We start from the raw sequence: 21,509 nt of genomic DNA on the forward strand, positions 1-21,509 counted from the left end.
GGTGTTCTGCAAAACGGTCGCCCAGTTTGCGTTTGGTCTCTCCAATGTAGAGGAGACCGCATTGGGAGCAATGAATGCAGTAGACTAAGTTAGGGGAAATGCAAGTGAAATGTTGCTTCACTTGAAAGGAGTGTTTGGGCCCTTGGACGGTGAGGAGAGAGGAAGTGAAGGGGCAGGTGTTGCATCTTCTGCGTGGGCATGGGGAGGTGCCATAGGTGGGGGTTGAGGAGTAGGGGGTGATGGAGGAGTGGATCAGGGTGTCCCGGAGGGAACGATCCCTACGGAATGCCGCCAGGGTGGGTGAAGGGAAGATGTGTTTGGTAGTGGCATCATGCTGGAGTTGGCGGAAATGGCGGAGGATGATCCTTTGAATGCGGAGGCTGGTGGGGTGATAAGTGAGGACAAGGGAGACCCTATCATGTTTCTGGGAGTGGAGGAGAAGGCGTGAGGGTGGATGCGCTGGAGATGGGCCGGACACGGTTGAGGGCCCTGTCTACCACCGTGGGTGGAAAACCTCGGTTAAGGAAGAAGGAGGACATGTCAGAGGAACTGTTTTTGAAGGTAGCGTCATCAGAACAGATGCGACGGAGGCGAAGGAACTGAGAGAATGGGATGGAGTCCTTACAGGAAGCGGGGTGTGAGGAGTTGTAGTCGAGGCAGCTGTGGGAGTCGGTAGGCTTGAAGTAGATATTGGTGGACAGTCTATCATCAGAAATTGAGACAGAGAGGTCAAGGAAGGGAAGGGAAGTGTCACAGATGGACCATGTGAAAATGATGGAGGGGTGGAGATTGGAAGCAAAATTAATAAATTTTTCCAGGTCCCGACGAAGTTTCTCCTCATCTCAATCTTAAATGTTTATCACCTTATCCAGACTCTGTGAACCCCTAGTTCCAGACCCGTCTCAGCAGCTGCCCAGTCAGGACCTCTAAGAATTGTCTCTGTTTCAATGAGATCAGCTCTCACTCTTCTAAACATCAGAGAATGTAGATCCATTGTACTCAACCTCTCCTCATAGGACAACCCTTTATCCTAAAATTCAATTCAATGAAGCTTCATTGCACACGTCTAAGCTAAGGAGCTTAATAGGACATGAGGAGGTTGCAGACGGATATGGATAGCTTGAGTAAGGGGGTAAAAATCTGGCAGATGGAGCATAACGTGTGAAGATGTGAAGTTGTTCACTTTGGCCGGAAGAATAAAAAAAGCAGAGCATTACTTAAAGAGAATGACTGCAGAATTCCGAGGTTCAGAGGGATCTAGTTGTTCTAGTTAATGAGTCACAAAAAGTTGGTATGCAGGTACATCAAGTAATTAAGAAGGCGAATGGAATGCTTTCCTATATTGTGAGAGGAATTAAACATAAAAGTAAGGATGTTATGCTTCAGTTATATCGGACATTGGTGAGACCACGTCTCAAATACTGTGAACAGTTCTGGTCTCCTTATTTAAGGAAGGATGTCAATGTGTTGGAGGCAGATTCAGAGGTGGTTTACTAGATTGATACCCGGAATGAGTGGGTTGTTTTATGAGGAAAGGCTGGACAGACTGGGCTTGTTTCCACTGGAGTTTAGAAGAGTGAGGGGTGATTTGATTGAAGTATACGAGACCCTGAATGATCTTGACAAGGTGGATGTGGAAAGGATGTTTCCACTTGTGGGTGAGTCCAGAACTAGGGGGCATTGTTTTAAAATTAGGGGTCACCCTTTTAGGACAGAGATGAGGAGAAAGTTCTTCTCTGAAGCTTGTGTGACTTGGAACTCTCTGTCTCAGAAGGTGGTGGAGGTGGGGTCATTGAATATTTTTAAGGCAGAGGTAGATAGATTCTTGTTAGGCAAAGGGGTCAAAGGTTATCGGGGTAGATGGGAATGTGGAATCAGAAATACCAACAGATCAGCCATGATCTTATCAAATGGCAGAGCAAGCTCGAGGGGCCAAATGCCCTACTCCTGTTCCTATTTCGTATGTTCCTAACTGTACACAGTCCTCCAGCTGTGGCCTCATCAAATCCCTGTATAATTGCAAAAAGACTTATAATCTTATATTTCAACCCCATTGTAATAAAGTCTAACGTACCATTTCCCTTCCCAATTGTTCACTCTATCTGCATGTTAACTTTCTGTGCTTCATGGACACCCAAATCCCTCTGTTTCCCAACATTTGCAAATCTCTCGTCTTTTAAAAAATATCCTGCGATCCTCAATCCAAACTGGACAATTTTACAAAAGGTGGAGAGCATTGAGCCCCTCCAACCTGTTCCAGCATTCAGTTAGATCATAGCTGATCTGTATCTTAACCACATTTACTCACTTTGGGTTAATAACGTTTAACCCTTTGTGTGAAGAAATACTTCCTGAAATCCCCCTTGAACTGTCTCATCCTGATGGGCAGTTTCCCCATGTTGGTGGGAAGGGAGTTTACAATGGAGCAGCACCGCCATCTGCTGGACTGCTATGAATGACCCATCAGCTGCCTTTAAACTGCAGGAACTGATTTAGCGAGTCACGGACAAATCCAACAGGGAATTCAGGAGAAACATCTTTACCCCGAGAGTGGTTAGAATGAGGAACTCACTACTATTCAATGAGAACAGGAAGAGGGAAGGGGTTAAAACAGAGAGTGGGCAGAGGGTCTTTGCCACCAGTTCAGCGCCGGACTCACTCTGACCTGGTTTGGGGATGGGTACGAGGCCCTTGTTTCAGGTGAAAGTGTTTTAAAGTTGGACTCGATGGCAGCATTGGTATTCACCTGTACAGAAGCAAGAATCTCTAATGCAGGATTGTTCCTTTTCACTCAAGTCGATTATAAGCTAGACCCAGATATAAACTGTTGCAGCGTCGCCAAGTCGCCTATTTGTAATAGATGTGATGTACAGACAACTTTCTGAGTGGAAACATGATGTTTATTTACAAAGCAGCCAGCAGCTACTACACGTGTGCTTTCAGCTCCATCTCTATCTCTACACTGACTGTGGGGGTTCCCCACGCTGCTAACACACTGGTTTACACAGATTATTTGATCTTACATCGCCGGTCTATTCTTAAAGGCACAGTGCAACATTTAACAAAACCATAATTACTACATAAACAAATACAACCTTTAACCGGGCTTTGTGCCTCGATTGTGGAGGGAGATCAGTCCTCATAGTGGGAGGAGAAACTTTCTTCACTGGTCTTCACTGACGTCCCTGATTCAGGATCCCGGATCCCGGGTTTGTCTTCCTTCTCCAGGCAACACTCAATCTTCCAGCTCTGCTTTTCTGATTGAAACATCTTCAGACTGATGGCTCAAAGCCTCTGTCACCCCTTCCTCCGCAACTTGTGCCCCACAATCCTCTCAGACGGAGCTGACTGTTGACATGGCCTCACCACAGCTGCGATGCTGCCTGACTCATGTACTGTCTCCGCAGCTCCATTCCTCAGACTGAGCAAGTGTTTCCCTGAGCGTTGCAGGAGAGGCCAGCAGGAGCTGTTCATCTTCCCACCGAGAAGCTGATTGGAGAGCGTCAAATCCGATTGCGGGAAAGATGTGCACGGAATTGGGAGGCAGCGACACTTTCCCGGACTTCACACAACCTGGGGAGGCTGGAGATGGGGGGAGGGGGTGGGGGGCAGTTGGCGAGGGCAGAGGGGGTGAAATGTTGACTTCTCCAGAAAGGGGCGCAGATGGCGGGAGGGTCGAGGGAGGATAAGGTGGGTCTCGGGGGGTGAGAGGAATTCGATAAGGACATGAGGGGAGAGACAGAGAGAAACTAGAGACGGATGTGGGGGGCGAGGGGGTGATGGTTGATCGTTGGGCGAGAGGGCAGGAGGTTAGGGGCTGAGGCAGCTGAGAGGATGGTCTCAATATTACTGAAAAATAAATTTGTGAGCTCCTCACACTTGTTCAGGTTAAGGGGGGTGGGTGGGGAGCGGGGAGGGGGAGGAGTGGGTTGGCAGAGAGAGAAAAGGAAAGACTGTTATCAACCTGGCTTCATAACAGTGAAAAGACTCCAGACACAATAAAGGGGGTCAGTTTGATTCAGGGACAAAATGCCTGACACTGGGTTGGTCTCTGATCACGTGAAGTCAAATCCAGGAAGTGCAGCCCTGAACGAGAATTGCAAGTGAAAGTGCTGGAACAGGGAAGGAGAGAGACTCTGAGCACTGAGATGGCGTCTGCAGATCTCACCCATGAGTTGACCTGCCCCATCTGCCTGGAGACGTTCACCGACCCGGTGTTTCTAGAATGTGAGCATCACTTCTGCAGGTCCTGCATCTCTCAGAGTTGGGACAAGGTCCCGGGAGATGTTTCCTGCCCCCAGTGTCGGCAGGTCTTCACCCAGAGGAACATCAGGACCGCTCGGACCCTGGGCAACGTCATCGAGAAACTCAGGCTGCTCAAGGTGAAGGTGACACAGCCAGAGGAGGAGTTTTACTGTCAGGAACACGAGGAGAAGCTGAAACTGTTCTGTGAAGAGGAGCGGAAAGCGATCTGTGTGGTGTGTGGAATGTCTCGGGCTCATAAGTCGCACAGTGTGATCCCAATAAAGGAGGCAGCCCAGATATTCAAGGTATTGTACTACTGCTGCTGGCACAGGTAGATAGGGAATGGGGGAGGGGGAGTATAAAGGGAGAGGGGGTGGGGAAATGTGGAGTTTAGAATGAGGGAATGCGGGGAGGAGAGGGCGGGAGAGAGTGGGTAGGGGTGAGGAGAGGGAGGTGGGGAGGGTTTGGGGGAGGAGAGGGCTGATGGAGAAGGAGGTGGAGGAGGATAATTGCAACAGTTAAAATTAAAAGACAGTTTCTATTTATCAATTTATCCCAGACGTTGACTGTAATCAGTCCTGAGAATTTCTCCTTCCCTACTTCACAAGTGCCGGTGTATTTAAAAACAGCAAACACCTCCAGAAAGTCACACTGAGTGTTCCCCTTCACAAACCCCTTTGTGTCCTTTCTGTCTTTCAGAACAAGTTAGAAAAATCACTGGAGTTTCTGCAGAAGCAAATGGACCTCAGTCTTCAAAGTAAAAGAGAAGGAGAGGATGGGATTTTACAGATGAAGGTAGGATTGTTCCTTTAGGCTTTGTGTAAAGTTCCCTGCGTTTGTGATTGAGAGTGAATGAGCTTCTCACAGGGTGAGAGAGTTTTACTGAATGAAATGCAGTTTGTCGAAAGCACACTGCAGGCTGCTCCCTGAACTCCAATATTAGGGACTGTCCACAAATTGATAATCATTATAGTAACGAATAAAGGACAAATTTCCTTTCTTCATCTAAACTGGAAGTTTGATTACAATCAATGATTTGAAGATATCTTTTTCTACATTGCAGAGTGTCCGTGTATCACTGATCCCCTCTCTCCTGCCAGGTTTCCCTTACAGATCACACAACTCACAGATATCCATTATCCTATATCTAAACAATCGGAGTCCCCGCCAATTAGATTCCAGTCTCTAACTCACTCCCAGGCATCCATTATTCTATATATAAACCATCTGAATCCCTCCATTACATTCCAGTCTTTAATTCTCTCCCAGACATCCATTAATCTTTTTGTAAACAACCTGAAGCCTTCGATTAAATTCCAGTCTATAACTCATTCACTGGTATCCAATATTCTGAACATAAACCACCTGAATACTTCGATCAAATTCCTGTCTTCAACTCACTCCTTATAATCTATTATTTCATAATAAACCATTTGAATGATTTCATTATGTTTGGTTGTAACTCACTCCCACGTCGCTGATATTCCATCACGTCGGTCAGCCCGCAGTGTGATTATTGTTTGTCATCTTTTTTATGAACCTCTTTGTCCAGCCCAGTTTGTGTGTCAGTCAGTGACAAATCCGGTGTAACATACATTATCATACACAATGTGACTCTCAATTTAAACCGATGACAAATCCATTTTGGATACAAGATGTTATCCTGTAGAGGGCGCACAGAGTCCAGAGACACTAGGATTATAGACGGTGTTTATTCCATCCTGTATTCAATGTGTTCCAGGCTCAAGCTGATAGTCTGAGAAATGAAATCAACAATGAATTTGAAAAGATGCACAAGTTCCTGTTTGAGAAGGAAGAGTTGATGAAAGCAGAGTTGGAGCGAAAAAGCAATAAAATATTAGAGGAAATGGAGAACAATTTAAAGAGAACCTTGGAACAAATGTCTGCTCTTGAAGGAACAATAACAGATCTTAATTCGAGGCTGGAGATACAAGAGGCCCCAGAGCTCCTGAAGGTACAAAGTGTCTCTCCCCTTGTACAGGGAATCTGAACCAACAATTAAATATCTGTCAGTGGGAGTGCAGGAAGGTAAATGGAGTAATGGTATTGTCACTAGACTAGTGTTCCCAGGGTAATGTTCTGGTGACCTGGGTTTAAATCCCACCACAGGCAGATGGTGAAATTTGATTCCATAAACATGTGGAATTAAAAGTCTGATGATTATCAAGAAACCATTACTGATTGTTGTGAAAACCCATCTGGTTCAGTAATGCACTTTAGGGGAAGGAAATCTGCTGTCCTTACCTAATCTACCTTACATGTTACTCCAGGATCACAGCAATGTGGTTGACTCTTAAATGCTCTCTGAACTTGGGCAATAAATGCTGGCCAAGCCAGTGATGCCCAAACCTGACGACTGAATGAAAATAACAGCTCCCTCCCTGAGACCAGGAAAGTAGGAACCTGAAACATTCAAGGGGACTGAGGGCTGACACACTGACTTTCAACCTCTGGGGCATGGGATAGGCCCCAATCTGATTGCTAGGATGCTTTTCTCTTTCTGCTAACAGTCAGGGTCCAACGGAAATGAGGTGAGGCAACCTCAGTGCAATTCGTGTAACCCCGGTACTGATTGATGATTGGACTCAGAGAGGGAAGGGCTGGGAACTGGAGAAGTTTACACTGGTGCAGATGGGGCTCTTCTGAAGATGGGGTTAGGGTGCACTGGTGAAGCAGAGTCGGTAGAATTTAAGTTGGTTAGAATGTGAAAGACAAGGCAAGCGTGCATTGGAATAGTCCAGTCTAGAGGTGTAGATGAGGGTTTAATGAGCAGAGACAGGGGCAAAGTTAGGTATTATTACAGAGATAAACTGGTGATGTTAGTGATATTTCAGGAATTTGAGGTTGGAAGCTCATCGCACGTTCGAATGTGACTCCAAGATTGTGAACAGACTGACTTAATCTCAGACTATTGCCAGTCAGAAGCATGGAATCAGTGACTAGGGAATGGAGTTTTGAGCGAGGAGCAAAACCAATGATTTCACTCTTCCCAGTATTTAACTGAAGGAAATTTCTGTTCATCCAGAACTGGATATCGGATAAGCAGTTTGAGAAGTTAGCAACAGTGGGAGAGTTAGGAGAGGTGGTGGAGAGGTAGAACTGGGTGTCATCAGCATACATGTGAAAACTAACACTGTGCCTTCAGAAGATGGTGCCAAGGGGCAGCATGTAAATGAGATATAGGAGGGGGCCAAGGAAAGATCATTGGGGGACATCAGAGGTAAGGGTGCTGGAGCGAGAAGGAAAGTGAATCCAGGTGATTCTGTGGCTACAGTTAAATAGATAAGGATGGATCCAGATGAGAGAAGTTCCATCCAGCTGGACGACAGTGGGGAGGAGTTGGAGTAGGATATTGTGGTCAACCGTATGAAAGACTGCAGACAGGTGGAGAAAGATGAGGAGGGAAAGTTTACCTACGTCACAGACAGCTATTCAAACACATTCATTTCCGATTTTCATAAGAGCTGTTTCAGTATTGTGGCAGAGTTAAAACCCGATTGGAGGGATTCAAACAGAATTCAAACATGGACTTTGGAAAAGATGGGCATGGATTTGGGAGGAGATCAAGGACTTTGGAGAGGAAAGCGACAATGGTGATGGGATGGATGATTGCAAGGATGGTGGGGTCAAGAGTTGTTTTTGGGGAGGGAGTGCTGACACAAATTTAAAGGAGAGACACACAACACTCCATGAGTGAGAACGGTTTACAATATGGGCTAACATGGGGATCAGGAGCGGAAGTTGGGTGATCAGTTATTTGGTGGGAATAGGATGGAGGGAACAGGAGGTGGGTCTCATGGACAAGATGAGGTCAAATGGGAATGAAGTGAAAAAGTAAAATTCTCGATTCTGTCCCTCTTCTTAACTTTCCCAAGAGATTTACATCAACAGCTCTTTAATCTGACTCAGTAATATCTATCCTGTTTCTTTCCCCTCAGGACATTCAAGTTCTTTTGAAGAGGTAAGCAGATTTAAAGAAACTGTTGTGATTTGTTCACCGTTGTCTCTCTAACATGGACTGATTTCCAGGCCTGTTTTTATAGGAGTCAGATGGAGTTTCACAATCCTGGAGCTGCCTCCACTCAGTTACCTGTGACTATAATTGATGAACCATTCAAATACATCAATGTGTGGAGGGAAATGAGAGCAGTGATTTCCCCAGGTAACATTCTCTGTATATCACCTTCTCCCTACTGTGATCCACATGACTAATGAGGTTTGATACACTGACCATAGGATGATAAGACATAAGAGCAGGAGTAGGCCATTCGGCCCTTTGAGCCTACTCCACCATCCGATAAGATCATGGCTGATCTGATTGTGGGCTAAACTCCCCTTTCCTGCCTGTCCCCCTCATATCCCTTAACTCCCTTGTCAATCAAAAAAATCTGTCTAACTCAGCCTTAAATATATTCAATGACCCAGCCTCCACTGCTCTCTGTGGAAGAGAATTCCAAATACTAATGACCCTCTGAGAGAAGAAATTTCTCTTCAACTCCATCTTAAATGCCAAACCCCTTATTATAAACCTATGTCCCCTATCTTTAGATTCCCCCAATGCAAGAAACATCCTCCCAGCCAAACCTCCACAAAATCTTATATGCTTCAATAAGATCACCTCTCATTCTTCTGAACTCCAATCTGCCCAACCTGCTAAACTATCGCTCATAAGACATCCTCTTCATCCCGGGAATCAGCCGAGTGAACCATCTCTGACCTGCTTCCAAAGCAACTATATCCTTCCTAAGTAAGGAGATCAGTACTGTTCACAGTGTTCCAGATGTGGTCTCACCAATGCCCTGTATAAATGGAGCAAGACTCCCCTCCTTTTATCCTCCATCCCTCTTGCAATGAAGTCCAACATTTCATTTGCCTGACTAATTACTTGCCGTACCTGCATGTTAGCCTTTTGTGATTCATGTACAAGGACACCCAGATGCCCTGTATTGCAGCATTCTGCAGTCTCTCTCTGTTTAAATAATGTTTGTATGGTAGTACAGAACTTGAGTATAGCTGAAAAAAGTGATATTTGTCAAAGCTTTTCATCTTGCACTCATCAGGACAATTCTCAAAATAAAACAGTTTAAGGGAAAACAACAAATTTATACTGTAGAAGAGGAGGGTACTGTTTGGTTGGCAAGTGGAATCTGATTGGTAGAGTCATTGCCATGGAGATTGTACCAGTTGATGGTGAATGACATTTAACTGCAAAGCATTGTTTGAAATTTAAACCAGGTAGCTTGACTCTGATTGGTCAAAGCATTGCCCTGAGGGACGAACCAGTGACTTATTTTGTTTATCTGAAACAGGCGTATTGTGTGTCCATGTCCTTTCTGTCTGCAAAGAACAGGGCCCTGTGTATTAATATATATAGCTTCCAGTACATGCTGCAAGCCCGACTGACAATCTTAAATTGGGTATCAGCTTAATGCTTCGCACATATGTGGATGATATCTTCGCCGTATTTAAATCCGCAGCTGCAAGTAATAATTTCCTCACATGTCTTAATGTCTCCATCCTGCACTCAAATTCACCTTTGAAATAAAGCAGTCAAATGAACTCCCCTTTCATAACGTAGTAGTTGAGGAAGCTGCCAGGGGATTCTCTACCACAGTCTACAGCAAACCAACCTTCACTGGTCAATATACAGGTTGGGATTGTTACACTTCCTCTCGCTATAACATTAGTCTTATCGGTAACCTTGTAAATAGGGCCTGAGCCATTTGCTCACCATGTGAGCTTGATGCTGAAATCGGGCTAATCAAACGCATCCTGTGGGATAATGGCCACCCTGATAGGATCATTTTGTGCTGTACACCTCACAAACTCATGAACGGGCCCAAAGTGGTCACTTTCGGCCCTGAAATGTGCCCAGTCTAGATTACCGTACACAACCAGCCCGTGCTTGTAAAACTCAAAACACAGCGTCCAACATTAGGTGTGATTCCGTGATTGGACAACATTTCATAATCTTGCACACCTTGATCAGGTCGCCCCTCTGTCTTCTCTGCTCCAATGAAAACAACCCAAGTCGATTCAACCTCTCTTCATAACCTAAATGTTTCATCCCAGACAACATCCTGGTGAATCTCCTCTGCACACCCTCCAGTGCAATCACATCCTTCCTATAATGTGGCGACCAGAACTGCACTCAGTGTCCAGCTGTGGCCTCACCAAGGTTCTATACAACTCCAGCATGACCTCCATACTTTAGTAATCTATCCCTCGATTGATAAAGGCAAGTGTCCCATATGCCTTTTTCACCACCCCACTAACATGCCCCTCCGCCTTCAGAGATCTATGGACACACACGCCAAGGTCCCTTTGTTCCTCAGAACTTCCTTGTGTCTTGCTATTCATTGAATACTTCCTTGTCAAATTACTCATTTCCAAAATGTACCACCTCACACTTTTCAGAGTTAAATTCCGTCTGCCACTTATCTGCCCATTTGACCAGTCCATCTATATCTTCCTGTAGCCCAAGACGCTCAACCTCACTGTTAACCACCCGGCCAATCTTTGTCTCATCCCCAAACTTACTAATCCTCCCACCACATAGTCATCTATGTCATTTATATAAATGACGAAATAAGAGGGGACCCAGCACAGATCCCTGTGGTACGCCACTGGACACTGGCTTCCAGGCACTAAAGCATCCTTCTTTCATCACCCTCTGTCTCCTACAACTAAGCCAATTTTGAATCCACCTTATTAAATTACCCTGTATCCCATGTGCATTTGCCTTCTTTATAAATCTCCCATGTGGGACCTTGTCAAAGGCTTTGCTGAAATCCATGTAAACTACAACAACTGCACTACCCTCATCTACGCACCTGGTCACCTCCTCAAAAAATTCATCAAATTTGTTACACAACAACTACTGGTTCCCTTTTATCCATCATCCACATCCCTTTTATCCATTTATCCACATCCTTCAAAAAGTCTAATAAATTTGTCAAACACAATTTTCCTTCCAGAAACCTAGATTGACTCTGCTGATTGTATCATGATTTTCTAAATGTCTTGCTACTACCTCCTTTGTAATGGATTTTAGCATTTTGCGAGTGACATATGTTCGACTAACTGGCCTATATATTCCTGTTTTCCTGCTTTCTGTCTGGCGCCTTTTTTGATCAATGGTGCTACATTTGCAGTTTTCCAATTTTCTGGATCCTTCCCAGAAACTAGGGAATTTCGGAAGATTACAACCAATGCATCATCTATCCCTGCAGCCACTTCCTTTAAGACCCTCGGATGCAGGCCATTGGTTCCAGGGAACTTGTCAGCCCTTAGTCTCATCAGTTTTCCTGATAGTTGTTCTCTGGTGATCATGGTTGTTTAAGTTCCTCCCTCCCTTTGGCCCCCTGCTTTTCTACCACACTGGATGACCCCAGGTGTTGTTGTTGGTATATTGTTGGGTATTTTCATGCCACCAGGTTAAGAAAAGACAGGTATTTAATGATCTTCAGTCATTTCAAAGTGAGATCACCAGATATCAGCACAGACCCACCGATTGGGGCCCCACGTGTCCCATTGTCAAGGCCGATACATTTCCCCTCACTCTGTGTGCCAGACCCCTCCTGTGACCAAGGACAGGAACTCCCAACTTTGTTAGACTTCACCTTTTATCTCTTCCTCAGGACTTTGTCTTGTAGTAAATGGAATTCAGTTCAGCCTAGGCATTTGGATAAGGAATTGGTTGAGTGACAGAAAACAAATAGAAGTGATAAATGTTTGTTTTTCAAATTGGAGGAGGGTCTGCAGTGGATTTCCCCAGGGGTAATGACCTAGACTGTGGTATTCAGGGCATGATTTCAAAATTTGCAGATGGTACGAAAGTTGAAAACATTGTGGTGGATTGGGCAGACAAGTGGCAGATGAAGTTTAATGCAGAGAAGTGTGAGGTGGTGCATTTTCTCAGGAAGACTGTGGAGGGAGAGTAAAAAATAAATGGAGAAACTCTAAAGGAGGTGCAGGAACAGAGGGACCTTGATATATATGTACAAAGGTCATTGAAGATGGCAGGGCCTATATAGAGATCAGTTAATAAAGCATACAGTATATTCAGCTTTATTAATAGGGACATTAATAGGGGAGTGTAAGAATTCATATACGACACTAGTTAGACCTCATCTGGAGTACTGCGTCTAGTTCTGGGCACCATACTTGAGGAAGGAAGTGAAGCGATTGGAGTGAGTACAGAGGATATTCACAAGAATGATTCCATGAATAAACAACTGTAGCTATGAGGATAGATTGGAGAGTGTGGAACTGTTTTCCTTTGAGAAAAGAAGGTTGAGAGGAGACTTGATGGAGGTATTCAAGATGCTGAGGGGTATGGACAGGGTAAATAGTGAGGAACAGTTCCCGCTCAAGACTACATCAAGAACTAGAGGGACTAGATTCAAAATAATTGGCAAAGGGAGGAGAAGTGATGGTAGGAAAATTTTTTCACCCAAAGGGTGGTTGGAGTCTGGAACGAACTTCCTGAGAGGGTGGTGGAAGCAGGTTCGATCGAGGTATTCAAATGCGAATTGGATTGATACCAGAAAGGAAAAAATGCGTAAGGTTAGGGGGATATGGCACGAGTGGGACTGGGTAGAATGCTCTTTCAGTGAGCCAGTGCAGACTCGATGGGCTGAATGGCCTCCTTCTGCATTGTAAAGATTTTGTAATTCTCAAAGAAATGTGAGGTTAATGTATTTGTAAAGGGCAGACATGGCAAGGGAAGATACAATGAATGCTTATATACTGAGGGGTGAAGAGGAACAGAGAGCCTTGGAGTTTATGTCCTGATGGTAGCAGGACAGGTAGATAAGGTGGTTAAGACAACATACTGGATTCTTTCCTGTATTGACTAAGGGATAGAAAATCACAGCTGGAAGGTAATGCAGGAACTGTATTAAACACTAGTTAGTCCACAGCTAGAGTACTTTGTATAGTTCTGGTCAATGCAATGGAGAGGTTATTGAAGAGATTAACAAGGGTGATGGGTGGATTAGAGAACTTGAGTTATGAGGAAAGATTGGATAGACAGGGGTTGTTTTCTTGGATCAGAGGAGGCTGAGGGGAGACCGAATTAAAGTGTGTAAAATTATGAGGGGTCTAGATAGAGTGGTTGGAAACCCCTATTCCCATTGTCTGAGGGGTCTATAATCAGGGGGAATAGATATAGGGTAAGAGATGGGAGGGTTAAAGGGGATTATTTTCACCCAGAGTGTGCTCTGTTTCTGGAACTCACAGCCTGAAAGGATGCTTGTTGCAGAAACCCTCATACTATTCACAAAATAATCAGGTATGCACTGACAGTGCCATAGCCGACAGGGTTACAGACAAGGAAGTGGAAAGCAGCATTAGGCTAGATGGCTCTTTATCAACCGGCACTCACACGCTGGTCTGAAATGGCCTCTTTCTGTGAATCAGAGAACCACCGAATGTTTACAACACAGGAGGAGATCATTCGGCCCATTGTGCTTGTGCTGGCTCACTGCAAGAACAATTAGCCAGTCCCACCCTTCCACTTTCCTACATAGTCCTGCAAATGTTTCCTCTTCAGATAATGTTCATTCTCTATGAAAGCCAGGAGTGAAATGGATTCCATCGCAGTGCATTCCAGATCCTAAACATTCACAGCGTGAGAAAGGTTTTCCTCCTGCTGCTGTTGTCTCTTTTGTTTGTTTGCCTCACCTTAGTAACCCAGAGACCCAGGGTAATGCTCTGGGGACCTGGGTTCAAATCCCATCACAGCAGATGGTGGAAATTGAATTCAATAAACATCTGGAATTTTTTGTGGGTGACCACAGAACCATTGCTGATTGTTGTAAAAACCCATCTTGTTCACTAATGTCCTTTAGGGAAGGAAATCTGCTGTCATTATCTGGTCTGACTACAGGTGACTCCAGACCCACAGCAATGTGGTTGACTCTTAAAAATGCCCTCTGAACAAGTGCAGTTAGGGTTGGACAATATATGCTGGCCTAGCCAGCGATGCCCACATCCCATGAATGAATAATAAAAATATATTTGTGCCCACTGGTCCTCAATCCTTCCACCTATGGGAACAGTTTCTCCTGATCTACTTTGTCCAGATCCCTCATGATTTTGAACACATCCAACAAATCTCCTCTCAACCTCCTCGAAGGAGAAGAGCCCCAGCTTCTCTCATCTTCTACATAACCGAAGCCCTGCATCCCTGGGACCCGGTGAATCTTTTCTGCACCCTGTCTAAAGCCCTCGCATATTTCCTAAAGTGTGGTCCTCAGAACTGGACACAAACCTCCAGTTGAGACTGAGCCAGTGTTTTATACAAGTATAGCATAATATCCTTGCTCTCATGCTCTATGCCATAAGACCATAAGACATAGGAGCAGAAATTAGACCATTTAGCCCATTGAGTCTGCTCCGCCATTCAATCATGGCTGATAAGTTTCTCAAACCCATCTCCCGCCTTCTCCCCGTAACCTTTGATCCCCTTACCAATCAAGAACCTATCTATCTCGGTCTTAAATACATTCAATGACCTGTCCTCCACAGCCTTCTGTTGCAATGAATTCCATAGATTCACACTCTCTGGCTAAAGAAGTTTCTCCTCATCTCTGTTCTAAAAGGTCTTTCCTTTACTCTGAGGCTGTACCCTCGGGTCCTAGTCTCTCCTACTAATGGAAACATCTTCCCCACGTCTACTCTATCCAGGCCTTTCAGTATTCTGTAAGTTTCAATCAGATCCCCCCTCATCCTTCTAAACTCCATTGAGTATAGACCCAGAGTCCTCAAACATTCCTCATATGTTAAGCCTTTCATTCCTGGGATCATTCTCGTGAACCTCCTCTGGACCCTCTCCAGGGCCAGCACATCCTTCCTGTGATGCGGGGCCCAAAATTGCTCACATATTCTAAATGTGGTCTGACCAGAGCCTTATAAAGCCTCAGCAGCACATCCCTGCTTTTATATTCTAGCCCTCTCGAAATAAATGCCAACATTGTATCTGCCTTCCTAACTACCGACTCAACCTGCAAATTAACCTGAAGAGAATCCTGGACTAGGATTCCCAAATCCTTTTGCACTCCAGATTTCTGAATTCTCTCCCCATTTAGAAAATAGTCTATGCCTCTATTCTTCCTACCAAAGTGCATGACCTCACACTTCCCCACGTTATATTCCATCTGCCACTTCTTTGCCCATTCTCCTAACCTGCCCAAATGCTTCTGCAGCCTCCCCACCTCCTCAATACTACCTGTCCCTCCACCTATCTTTGTATCACCTGCAAACTTAGCCAGGATGCCCTCAGTTCCTTCATCTAGATCATTAATGTATAAAGTGAAAAGTTGTGGTCCCAACACTGACCCCTGCGGAACTCCACTAGTCACCGGCCGCCATCCTGAGAAGGACCCCCTTATCCCCACTCTCTGCCTCCTGCCAGACAGCCAGTCTTCTATCCATGCTTGTACCTTGCCTCTAACACCATGGGCCCTTAACTTACTAAGCAGCCTCCTGTGCGGCATCTTGTCAAAGGCCTTCTGGAAGTCCATGTAGATAATATCCATTGGTTCTCCTTTGTCTAACCTACTCGTTACATCCTCAAAGAATTCCAACAGATTTGTCAGGCATGACCTCCCCTTGATGAAACCATGCTGACTTTGCCCTATTTTACCATGCACTTCCAAGTATTCTGAAATCTCATCCTTAATAATGGACTCTAAAATCTTACCAACGACCGAGGTCAGGCTAATCGGCCTGTAATTTCCCGTCTTTTGCCTCACTCCCTTCTTAAACAGGGGGGTTACATCAGCGATTTTCCAGTCCTCTGGGACCCTCCCTGACTCCAGTGATTCCTGAAAGATCATCACTAACGCCTCCACTATCTCTCCAGCTATCTCATTCAGAACTCTGGGGTGTAATCCATCTGGTCCAGGTGATTTATCCACCTTCAGACCTTTCAGTTTTCCTAGCACCTTCTCCTTGGTAATGGCCACCATACTCACCTCTGCCCCCCGACTCTTTTGAACTTTGGGGATGTCACTGTGAAGACTGACGCAAAGTACCTATTCAGTTCCTCCAGCATTTCTTTGTTCCCCACTAGTACTTCTCCAGAGTCATTTTCCAGCGGCCCCAAGTCCACTTTTGCCTCTCTCTTACCCTTTATATATCTAAAAAAACTCTTGCAATCTTCTTTTATATTACTGGCTAGTTTACCCTCATATTTAATCTTCTCCCTCCTTATTTCTTTTTTAGTTGTCCTCTGTTGGTCTTTGTAGGCTTCCCAATCCCCTGGTTTCCCACTGCCCTTTGCTGTATTGTATGCTTTCTCTTTAGCTTTTATGCTGTCCCTGACTTCCTTTGTCAGCCATGGTTGCCTCATCCTCCCTTTAGTATGCTTCTTCTTCCTAGGGATGAATTTTTGCTGTGTCTCCCAGATTACTCCCAGAAACTCCTGCCATTACTGTTCCACTGCCTTTCCTGCTAGGCTCATCTCCCAGTCAATTCTAGCCGGCTCCTCCCTCATGCCTCTGTAGTTGCCTTTATTCAACTGTAACACCGTTACATCTGATTGCAGCTTTTTTCTCTCAAATTACAGGGTAAATTCTATCATATTATGGTCACTTCCTCCTAAGGGTTCCTTCACCTTAAGCTCCCTTATCAAATCTGCCTCATTACACGTCACTAAATCTAGAATTGCCTGTTCCCTAGTGGGCTCCACCACAAGCTGCTCCAAAAAGCCATCTCGTAAACATTCCACAAATTCTTTTTCTTGGGATCCACTACCAACCTGATTTTCCCAGTCTACCTGCATATTGAAATCGCCCATGATCACTGTAACCTTGCCTTTCTTACACACCTTTTCTATCTCCTGGTGTATCTTGTGCCCCACATCCTGACTCCTGTTCGGAGGCCTGTACATAACTCCCATTATGGTTTTTTGCCCCTATTACTAAAGCCGGGGACGCTGCGTGCTCTATTAACTGCTCTCTCAACCTGCCCTGCCACCTTCAATGATTTATGCACATATACCCCCAGGCCTCTCTGCTCCTGCACCCCCTTTATAATTGTTCCCTTTATGTTTTTCATCTCTCCATGTTTTCCCTACCAAAATGAATCACTTCACATTCCTCAGCATTCAACTTCATCTTCCCCTTGTCCACCCATCCTAACAGCCTGTCCATGTCCTTTTGAACTTCTACACTCTCCTCCTCACAGTTCACAATATTTCCAAGTTCCGTGTCATTTTGAAACTGTGCCCCGGACATCAAAGGTTCGGCCATTAATGTACATCAGGAAGAGCTGGGGTCCTAACGCTGCCCCCTGTGGAATCCCGCTGTACAGTCGGGATTTTCCAGCCTCCCGGTGGCGCGTTGCCCCGGCAGCGGATGTGCCGAGCCATTTCAAACAGCCATTGGCTCCGGTGGGTCCGGAAGATCCGGCTGACGGGAGGGGTCGGGAAATTCCGGCCTAAATCTTCCCCCAGCCTGAAAAACAGCCGTTCACCACTTCCCTGTCTCCTGTCACTCAGCCAGTTTCATACACTTGTTGTTCATCAGATCAGCCATGATCTCATTGAATGGGGGAGCAGGCTGAAAGGGCCGAGTGGCCTACTCCTGTTCCTAATTCGTCTGTTCTTATGTACTCTCCTGTCCCTTTTATTCTATATCTTTCTGTCTATCGGTCTGTTAGGCCCGGCTCAAAGTTCCAGCCCTCAATATTCTTCACAAACTGGTTCCGAGTGAATTCCACTGTTCACCTGTTGCCACGGAGACCAGGGAATCTCCAAGGAAGTTTCAGAGCAGCCATTTTATTGAGATAACTCGAGCCATTCTCGGCAATTTGGATCTGCGTTTTCCACTGGTCTCTCTCCTCCCATGGAGTGGAAGTCCTGGTGGGAATTTGGCTGACGGCCATGTTACCTCATCGCTGGGTCAAGGACTGAGTCAGAGTCAGAAGGAGCAAATTTAAGCTCCATCCCAGAACCTTGTGCAGAAAATCCAGACTCACACTCCGGTGCAGGACTGAGGAAGTGCTGCAGCCCCGTCTCTGAGCTGAGGCTTTGCACCTTCTTAGCTGGAGATCCGTGGGACCGTGGCAGGAGTTTGAGGAAGAGCAGCAGAGCCCTCCCCCTTGTCCTGACTGAGATCGCAGAGGGGGTTGTAGAGCTGGAGGAGGTCACAGAGATAAAGAGGGTGGAGCCAATGTAGACACGGGAGGGGGAATTTGAAGTTTGAGACGTTGCTGGTCCAGAAGGCGATATGGGTCAGTGAGCACGCGGGTGGTGGGTGAATGGGTCTCAGTGGGAGTTAGGGTGTGGGCAGCAGAGTTTTGAAGTTATCAACATTGGCCAGAAAGTGTCAGAATCCAGCAGGCTGGGCTCAGGGACGAGGACCGAGTTCCTACAACTTGTCACAGCTGAGTTGTACTGGAGCGAGCTCTTTATTTTATATAAATTGATGCAGATCGGTGCAGAGTAAATAGGGCTGAGGGAATGGGGAGACATTTCTTCAGGCTCTCTGTCTCTGATCTTCCACAGTTCTGGGGCCGAGGGAAGTGCTGATGTCCCATCACCGTCTGTACACGTCTCATGATTCACTCCTGTTTTTCTTATAGTAACAGCTTCCCATTCGTGTTCCCTTCCAGTTCCAGCATCTCTCACCCTGGACCCAGAGACAGCAAACAATCTACTCAGCATTTCCCAGGATCTGACCAGTGTGAGCCGCATAAACGAGAAGCAAAATCTTCCTGATCAGCCACAGAGATTTGATTGCTATTTTTATGTTTTGAGCTCACAGAGTTTCACATGAGGGAGACATTACTGGGAGGTGGGTCTTGGAAAGAAGTCTAAGTGGATTGTTGGTGTTTGCAGAGAGTCTATCAAGAGGAAAGGAAGAATCATTCCTTCACCTGATAATGGATTCTGGGTCATCGCCCGACTTCCTGAATGCAAATCATTGAAAATCCCAGATGTCATCTCCCAGCTGAAAGTGAAACCCCGGAAGTTGGGAGTTTACCTGGACTATGAGGGAGGACGAGTGTCATTTTACGATGCTGAAGACATGTCTCACCTGCACACATTCACTAAGACATTCACTGAGAAACTCTATCCCATTTTTAATCCTTGTAAGAGTAAAACTAGTGATAACACTGACCCACTAAGACTGCTCCGCAGTTAAGGCAGTGGGGTTAACAGAGTGAGGCTAACACATTGGGGTTGACACAGTGAGTTTACCACAGTGAGGTTAACACGGTGAGGTTAACACAGTGGGGTTAACACAATGAGGTTAACACAGTGGGGTTAACACAGTGAGATAAACACTGTGGGGTTAACACAGTGAGATAAACACAGTGGGGTTAACAAACTGGGGTTAACACAGTGAGGTTAACACAGTGAGGGTAACACAGTGAGGTTAACACAGGTGAACACAGCGGGGTTAACACAGTGGGGTTAACACAGTGGGGTTAACAATGGGGTTAACACAGTGAGGTTAACACGGTGAGGTTAACACAGTGGGATTAACACGGTGATGTTAACACAGTGAGGTTAACACAGTGGGGTTAACACAGGGACGTTAACACAGTGGGGTTAACACAGTGGGGTTAACACAGTGAGGTTAACACAGTGAGGTTAACACAGTGTGGTTAACACAGTGAGGTTAACACGGTGGGGTTAACACGGTGAGGTTAACACGGTGAGGTTAACACAGTGGGGTTAACACAGTGGAGTTAACACAGTGAGGTTAACACAGTGAGGTTAACACGGTGAGGTTAACACGGTGGGGTTAACACGGTGAGGTTAACGCAGTGAGGTTAACACAGTGGGGTTAACACAGTGAGGTTAACACAGTGGGGTTAACACGGTGAGGTTAACACAGTGAGGTTAACACAGTGTGGTTAACACAATGAGGTTAACACAGTGGGATTTACACGGTGAGGTTAACACAATGAGGTTAACACAGTGGGGTTAACACAGTGAGGATAACACAGCAGGGTTAAAACAGTGAGATAAACACCATGGGGTTAACACTGAGATAAACACAGTGGGGTTAACACACTGGGGTTAACACAGTGAGATAAACATAGTGAGGTTAACACAGTGGGGTTAACATAGTGGGGATAACACAGTGAGGTTAACACGGTGAGGTTAACACAGTGAGGTTAACACAGTGAGGTTAACACAGTGAGGTTAACACAGCGAGGTTAACACGGTGGGGTTAACACGGCGGGGCTAACACAGTGAGGTTAACACAGCGGGGTTAACACAGTGAGGTTAACACAGTGAGGTTAAAACAGTGAGGTTAACACAGCGGGGTTAACACAGTTTGGTTAACACAGCCAGGTTAACACAGTGGGGTTAACACAGTGAGGTTAACACAGTGGGGTTAACACAGTGAGGTTAACAAAGCAGGGTTAACACCGTGAGGTTAACACAGCGGGGTTAACACAGCGGGGTTAACACAGTGGGGTTAACACAGTGGGATTAACACAGTGAGGTTAACGCAGTGGGGTTAACACAGTGGGGTTAACACAGTGAGGTTAACACAGTCTGGTTAACACAGCGAAGTTAACACAGTGGGGTTAACACAGTGGGGTTAACACAGCGAGGTTAACACAGTGGGGTTAACACAGTGAGGTTAACACAGCGAGGTTAACACAGTGGAGTTAACACAGTGAGGTTAACACAGTGGGGTTAACACAGTGGGGTTAACACAGTGGGGTTAACACAGTGAGGTTAACACAGTGGAGTTAACACAGTGAGGTTAACACAGTGGGGTTAACACAGTGGGGTTAACACAGTGAGGTTAACACAGCGAGGTTAACACAGCGAGGTTAACACAGTGGAGTTAACACAGTGGGGTTAACACAGCGGGGTTAACACAATGAGGTTAACACAGTGGGGTTAACACAGTGGGGTTAACACAGTGGGGTTAACACAGTGGGGTTAACACAGTGGGGGTTAACACAGTGGGGTTAACACAGTGGGGCTTAACAGTGAGGTTAACACAGCGGAGTTAACACAGTGGGGTTAACACAGTGGGGTTATCACAGTGAGGTTAACACAGTGAGGTTAACACAGTGCGGTTAACACAGTGGAGTTAACACAGTGGGGTTAACACAGCAGGGTTAATACAGCGAGGTTAACACAGTGGGGTTAACACCGTGAGGTTAACACAGTGGGGTTAACACAGTGGGGTTAACACAGTGGGGGTTAACACAGAGGGGTAAACACAGTGGGGTTAACACAGTGGGGGTTAACCCAGTGG

At 45.7% G+C, this 21,509-nt stretch overlaps 1 pseudogene across 1 annotated transcript; it reads left to right on the plus strand.

The window, feature by feature from the left end:
• The first annotated feature begins 4,142 nt into the window (after positions 1–4,142).
• Positions 4,143–19,421, plus strand: LOC144695700 (nuclear factor 7, brain-like; annotated as a pseudogene). The gene is made up of 6 exons (XR_013579995.1): positions 4,143–4,550; positions 4,945–5,040; positions 5,987–6,220; positions 8,205–8,227; positions 8,310–8,428; positions 18,889–19,421. The product of XR_013579995.1 is annotated as a nuclear factor 7, brain-like (transcript).
• Positions 19,422–21,509: the final 2,088 nt, after the last annotated feature.

The sequence above is a fragment of the Cetorhinus maximus genome, chromosome 21 (assembly GCF_964194155.1).
Source record: "Cetorhinus maximus chromosome 21, sCetMax3.hap1.1, whole genome shotgun sequence".
Classification (NCBI taxonomy): Eukaryota; Metazoa; Chordata; class Chondrichthyes; order Lamniformes; family Cetorhinidae; genus Cetorhinus; species Cetorhinus maximus.